Raw genomic sequence first — 7,825 nt, 5'->3', positions numbered from 1 at the left:
GCGTAAACATTGTCCAAGAGCACTTTGGTGCGTTCAAACACTGCCTGGACCAGCAGCAGTCTGCCAGGAACCACTTCAGATGTGGTGAAGGAGACAGGAGGGCAGGATCCAGAAAACAGGATACCTACACCCCCGCTGCTGCTGCTGCCATGGCTCAGTACCACCTGTCCAAGCCACTCCCTGTGCCAGTCAACCACATTACTGCCGTCACTGTGTGTTTCCTGTATTAGCATCACGTCAACGTGATTCAGTTTCATTAGTTCATATAAAACCATTCTCTTCTTCAGGTCTCTGGCCCCGTTCAGATTCAAAGTGCCCATTTTGAAAGTAGTAATGGGGAGAGAGAAGAAAAAACAACCACAGAACAACAGCAGGAAAACCAGGGCAGGGAGTGAGCACTTAGAACAACCCTCCATCATCCTCAGGTTCCTGGCTCAGCTTGAACACTAACTTCTTGAGTCTGTACACCTCCTGGTCTGTGTAGCCCCCGTTACCTCTGCCCCTCATCTGACCACGGACTGAGTTCACAAACAGTTCCGTATCAGAAAAATAATCTTCAACTTTCACCCCCTTTAAGTTCTTAGTTCGTAGCAGGAACAGTTTAACTCTTTTGTCACTGTACGCTCTTTGTCTCTGAGACTGGGAGGAATTAGAACCGGACATCTCAGCGTCTGTGCCGGGAGAGTCGTCGACCCCACTACAGTCCGAGAGAGAGAGAGAGATAGAGATCAGTTTACTGTTACTGTCTCTGATTTTAAAACTGTTAAATTTTGTGCCTCTGTACATGCATTTAACTCTCACAATTTGGTTAGTGGCTGGATAGTGAAGTACAACTGGGGTTCAAATCCACAGAAGTCACACCACTCATACAGAGTATTAACATAATTCATGTTACCACAATAAACAGAGTGATCAGAATTGATTAGTGTAAGATGAGTCAGGGAATATTTTGAAGGCCCTTTATTGTAAAATGTAGGAAAACTAGAGACGTGTTTAAGATACATATTTTTCTTCTGTCTCTTCCTGTTTGTCATTATTCAGAAACACGTAGCTGAAATCAACAGGTTAATAATACTTATGATGTTTATAGTCAGTTACAACATACAGAGTGACAGATTGAATGATCTCCCCTTCATAAAATACAACAGGGAGATTTGGTCTCCACTTGGTTCAGCAGTTCCTGGATCAGGTCACTTATTTCTCTCTCGTGGATTTTCTGCAGGTTTTCTTTCTCCTCCTGATTTTCCACTTTCTTCTTCTGGTTTTCCTGCAGGATCAGTAGCTCTTTGATTCTGGTCACATTTCCACTCCTCCTGGTCACACACTTCACTAAGTCACTGATTTGTCTCTGGTGATTTTCCCTCCTTTGTCTTTCATTGCAGACTGAAAGCGCCTTCAACAGGTCGTACTTTTCATCTTTGTCCTTCATTTGTGCCTCATGCTCTTGTTTGTGAGCTGCTAAGTCTTTGCTGTGTTTCTCTTTGAATTCATTCAACTCTTCAGCTTTCTTTCTGGCTTCCTCTTCATGTGTCTTCTGCAGCTTCTCCATTATTTCCTTGTAGTTGTTCTCTAATTCATTCTGCTTCTTTTCCTCCCATTCTTTTCTGGCCTTATCCTCGTCTCTTTTATTCCTTTCGGATTCTTCTCTTTCCTGTGCATATTGTTGTAGAAGCTTTTGAAGTCTTTGCTCCTCGTGTCGCCTCTGTTCGTCGTCTTGTGTTCGTTTTTCCCACCACTCTTTTCTTTCTTTCTCCCAGGCTTCTCGTTCGAGCTGCAACATGTCTCTTCGCTCCTTAAGCCCTGACTCTGATTTGATTTGTTCCTTTAAAACTGACTGTTTTTCTTCCCACTCCTTCTGCTTGGTTTCATCATCTCTTTTCCTCTTTCTCTCTTCTTATTCTCTAGTTTCTTGTTCTTTCCTTCTCTCCTCACGCTCCCTCATCTTTTCTTCCATTTCCATCAGTTGTTCATCTTTCAGTTTTCTGTCCTGTTCAATTGCAGCTTTCTGTTCTTCCATTCTTCTTTTTATGGCTTTTTTCTCTTCCTCATATTTTCTTTCCAGTTCTTCTCTCTCTCTCTTCATCTCTTCTTCTTTCTCCTTCAGGATTCTCTCCATTTCTTTCTTTATCGCTGCTTCAGCTTCTTGCAGCATCTCATTAGTGAAGTAGCTGCCTCCATTTCTCTTCACCATGGTGTTGATCTTTTCTATCAGTTCACTGACTTGTTTGAGGTTGTTTTTATCATAGTTATTAAACGCATGGTATCTTCCTCCACAGTCACTGATCAACTTCTTAAAACAATCATCACAATATTGTTCTATGTATTCTTCAATCGTCAGCTCCTCATGTTCCAGTGAATCTCCTCCAGTTAAAAGAACGATGGTGAATTTCTCTGAATTCTTTCCGAAGCCTTCTTTTATAAGTTTTAACGTCTCCTTCTCCTCTGGTGTGAGTCGACCAATCTGTAACACCAACAGGAAGACATGTGGTCCTGGAGCCAGAAGACTGATACATTTCACCATCTCATCATTAACTTGTTCATTAGATAAGGTTGAATCAAACAGACCAGGAGTGTCGACCACAACAACAGGACGACCGTTAACTTCACTCTGTTCTTTCTGACATTGTTTAGTGACTGATATTTGACTTAGTTCAGCTTTAAACTCTTTTCTTCCTAGAATAGTGTTTCCTGAAGAACTCTTTCCACAGCCAGTCTTCCCTATCAGAACAATCCTGAGACTCTCTGGACTCTGCTCCTCTTCATCGCCTGAAACATCAAAAGAAAATAATATAGTAGCTTTAATTATTTAGAATACTGTATGTTTAGAAAAGGTATTTAAAACAGGAAGTACTTACATGTGACAATATTGTCTTTCAGCTTCCTCAGTTTAGTGTGTAATGTGGTGACGTTTCTCTCTAGTTGTAAAACATTTTGCATTTGGACACGAGTAAATGTTTCTGTTGTAAAACTACATGATTTATTTCTGGACAGTCTAACTTGGTCCACAGTCTCCAACATCTCCTCTCTCATCTTCCTGTCCTTGATGTTGACAACAACATATCTTCCTCCACAGCTCTGACAGAGCTCCTGGATGTCTCTGTTCTCTCTTACAAAGTTAACAACAGCTGGATCTGTAGGATCTGACTCCACAGTGAACAGAATCATGGTGAAGTCATTGACTATAGAGCTGAATGTGTTCTGGATGGTCTCTAACTCTCCCTTGTCTTCATCAGTGAGGGGACCCACAGGTAGGTCCAGGATGAAGGCATGGACCCCCTCAGGATCACAGAGGGAGATACACCTGAATGATTCCTCCATCACTGTCTCCTGAGGTTTTCCATACAAGGCAGGCAGCTCCACCAGGGAAACCCAACGTCCACACACCTCTCCCTGATTCTTAACACACTCTGATGAGTTGGAGACTGAATGAAGCTCTGTCTGACCTAAAATGGTCTTGGCTGCTGAAGTCTTCCCTGCTCCTCTTCTACCACATAGAACCAGGTTTAAAGCTGGTTTGATGGGTTCAGACATCTCTTCAGTGAGGTGGAGGAAGGTCCCTTTGTTTCCATATAAAATGTTCTCAATCTTTTCCATCAACAGTTTCTTGTCATGATCAAACATGTTGAAGCATCTTCCCCCACACTCCTCTAACAGCTGATTTACAGTGAAACTTGTTTCTTTCTCCTTGTGTGTGATGATGACCATTGAGTATTTAAATGCATCTGGACCAAACAAACTGAGCGTGTACTTCAGTTTTTCTTTCATCTCTGTGTTGAATTCTGAAGTTTTGACTAACAGTAGTAAAACATTTGGTCCAGGACGGGACAGATTCATACATCTCAGCACCTCTCTCTTCACTGTGTGCTCAGGCAGACTGAACACATCTGGCGTTTTCACTACTGTCACAGAGCTTCCTCTCCACTCTCCACAGGTGGCCACACAGTGTCTGATAGGTTCAGTTTTTTTTTAAATGAAAACCTTGATCTCCAATCAGGACATTGCCAAGTTTTGTCTTTTTGTCTTCACTTTTCCCCAAAAGCACAATCCTGAGAGGAGACACTATAAACAACAGAGAGAAAAACAGGATCTAAGTGGTGGTTTGACCACTAGATGGTGACAGATGGTGAATGTCTCTGCTCTGAAAGGGAGTTCTCAGTAAATCAGAGCAGCAGTTTTCTTTGAACGTAAATCAGTTTCTCCCTGGTGAATAATTTCTAGACCTCGGGTTAACAAAAGTTAAGTTATAGTACTGGAAGACAAGTCTTCATAGTATTGAGCTGCACTGCTGATAATTAGTTTTTGTTATGTTAAATATAACTACAGAGAGTATGAGGTTCATAACGCTCTAAAGTTTATGTTACTACATAAACTACACAGTATTTAAACCAGATTGTTGCTCCTACACTCACCTCTGACAGCTGCACTAAAATGCTGTTTGGGATTAATTAAACACATTTGTCTTCAGTAAATTTCATCTACTTACATTGGTCGACTGGACTTAACGCTGCTGATGAAGTATATGATGTAAACCCTGTTTAAAGACAAAGCTGCTCATTACAGTACATCAACTTCATCTTCACATATTAGTGAATGTGACAACATTATAGATCAAGTATACTCACAATCAAAAACGTAGTTTTTTGCTGTCACTAAACCCTGAGTAACATGGTCCCTGAGACTGGCTGCTTCTTCATGACCACTGGATAAATCAGACTTTGCGTCCTCAAATACATCACAGCTCACATGATCTCCATTGTTCTCTTCCACAATCTGGTCCATGATCTTTAACAGCTCTGGACGTTCGAGATTTTCCTGCCACAACATCTATTGTCTACATTTCCTCATAATGTCTCCTAACAGATGATGCTGCAGGTATTTTACTGTGGAACCTGAACTCTCCTCTCTGGGTGTTGATATCAGAACCAGTGAATGATCAAATGATCGATCACCAAAGTGTTCAAGGATTGATCGTAGCCTCTTTGTTTGTAGCTCAGTGAAGTCTTCAGGCTGTAGAACCAGCAGGAACACATGAGGTCCAGGAGCAGAGAGTCTCACACAGTTTTCTACATGTTCTGTCAGTTTGTCTTCAGAGATTTCAGGATGTACCAGATCTGGGGTGTTAATGAGAACTATTTCTTTGTCCTGAGTCAGTTCACTGATCCTCAGACAGTGGTCTGGTTTATTCTCAGTGTTGAACTTAGCTTCTCCCAGTATAATGTTCCCCACTAAACTCCTCCTTAACCAGTTGTTCCCGAGCAGAACAACCCTCAGCTCAGACACTGAAATGAAAAGTATTCTAATTATTAAAATGTTAAATATTGTTTCAATAGATAGAGTGGAATAAATAATACATTGATATCCCACTAATTTACTGTATATACACTGTAATGTAATTATTACATTTTTTAGTTTTTGATCTGTTAAATCAGTTCGACTCACTTGTAGGCGGCACGCCTCCAATGCTCCTTCTGCGCTTCATGGGTTGTGGTTTCTCTGTGACTGTAAAATGGGAAAAACAATCTTTTCAATCTACTGTCTTCTGAACATGATCAGGGCACAAATCATTCTCATTATTAAGTGGTGCATTTCAATAACTTGAAACAGCTTAATTCCGGGTCCACAGACATGTTATTATATAGTGTGTGTTGGACAATGAGAGAAGACTGTATAATTCATACTAATAAAGTCTGACTGGACCCACCTGGTGCTGCAGCTGCCATTATGTGTTCTGCTGAAAACATTGTGTGGAAATAAGCCAGACACTAATTCAGCTGGAAAGAAAAAAACAAAATGCCAAACATTTACATTGCAGTTTCTATTTATGTCCAGACTCATAAAGGATTTTCTGAAATACGGAACGAGAGCACAGTTACTCATCAAGTACTGAGTAACGTTTCATTGTTCTTGTTTATTTTCTTAGAAACTTTGTAAACACTGCAGCCAGTTAAAATGATAATGCAGACATTATAAATAATAAAATAAAATGAATGAAATAAATAAATAAAATTAAATGAGTAAAAACATATCACAACATAAAGAATACATTTTTGAACAGCTAAATTTTTCCAGTGTAAATTGAGTTGTCCTCCAAACGGCAGCAAACAACAGAGGGTTCACTTTACAATAAACTGTGTCTGCATGTTTGGTTTTTCACTCTATTGAACTACTTCAATAGTAGTTTTTAAAGGTTCTTGGAGTGAAGTGAGTGAAGGAGGAATAATAAATGATCGAAATAATAAAATCCACGATTTAATAAAATCCACGACACAGACACAAACACTACAGAGCTGTCCGATACAGGATATAAACGTTATTAATGAAATAATAGACAAATAATTTGACACAGTGACGCTACCACATGTCTGTATTTACTTATCCAGTAGAACAAATTAAAGAATTTATATTTTTAGCCTCTAGCTAACTTGCTAATTAAACATGCTAACATTACAACACTAAATGAAACAGCTAAACGTACTGCAACATGTTTCCTCGGATTAGACATTGAGTGTTTATACTCTGAAATGTCTTTGTCTGTTTTGACAGAGAAGACACAGCATGACGAAGCTGTTCAAACATGTTTTTAACATGAGGCCAGGTTTGTTCATCATCTTCAGTTGTAGAGAGCTCCGCCAACTTTGATCTTATAGGACTGACGACTTTTTTCCCGCTATGTCGAATGTAGCAGAGTAAGAGAAAAGTTACTTCTACACAGAAATACTAAAGTAAAGGTAAAAGTATGGTGCAGTAAAACAAAAAAAAAGTACTTTTTAAAAAAAAAGTTACTCAAGTACATGTAACAGAGTAAATGTAACACGTTACTACCCACCTCTGAAAATAATTAATACGTAATTAGTATTTTGCTTGTAACAGGAAAGGACATCTGTTACTGCTAAGTGAACTCAGATACAGTAAAAATATATATATGTTTAAATTCCTCTTCTCCCATAATGTCCTGTTGTCTCCTGTAATATTCTAGTGTCTCCTATAAAATACCAGTTTTGTCTCCTATAATATTCTATTTTATACCAAACACATGAAACCACTTCTGACAGGCATCACACTTCTCCTATTGAAGTAATAAACACAGAGTCTTTATTTTATATTCATATTGTGGAAGTAAAAAAAAAGTTTCTTTGTGCAGGGTAAAACAGCCAGTGACGAGATAGAGGAAGAACCTACGACTTCAAAGAAAAAGAAAGCTGCATTTAACAGACAGAACCAGGAGTCCTACTGGAAATTTTGATTTTTTGTGATACACCAAGCCTGAGCATATTATCTGGTGACTGGCGACCGACTCTCTGATCAGTCTTAAAAACTGCGTCGCCACTTTATTTTAATCGGCAAAAATCTCACCCCTATATATTTAAAAAATACCGGTTTTTATGTATTATTTTATTTTGTTGCATTTATCTGCCACACCTTAAAGGCCGCTCTGTGAAAACATTGTCTGACATTAAACCAGTCCGTGGCGCAAAAAAGGATGAGGACCACTGTTCCACTGTAACTGACTGACCCCTTTGGTAAAGAGAGGTCCACATCCTGGAGACAGACCACAGTTTGTGAGTATGACAACAAAAACACTGAGTCCTGTCATATGTGGATGGTAGGGGGGGAGGATGAAAAATAAGGAACTTAACATGAAGCTATGGAAACCAATTAGAAACTATAGTACTATGCAAAGTAGGATACGAAAGGAGTGTGCCCTCTGTGAGATGTGTAGCTGCACATGTTAAAACAGAGTCTGAGTAAATATGTCACATGACAAAGAAGTTAGTGAGATTTTATATTAATACAGACAGAATGATGCATTGCAGACGGTTCCTAA

General features: G+C 39.5%; 1 pseudogene; it reads right to left on the bottom strand.

Annotated features, from left to right (window-relative positions):
* Positions 1-1,105: 1,105 nt before the first annotated feature.
* Positions 1,106-5,726, bottom strand: LOC113150108 (annotated as a pseudogene).
* Positions 5,727-7,825: the final 2,099 nt, after the last annotated feature.

Source organism: Anabas testudineus, chromosome 9, assembly GCF_900324465.2.
Source record: "Anabas testudineus chromosome 9, fAnaTes1.2, whole genome shotgun sequence".
Classification (NCBI taxonomy): domain Eukaryota; kingdom Metazoa; phylum Chordata; class Actinopteri; order Anabantiformes; family Anabantidae; genus Anabas; species Anabas testudineus.
This window is presented reverse-complemented; position numbering and strand designations above follow the sequence as displayed.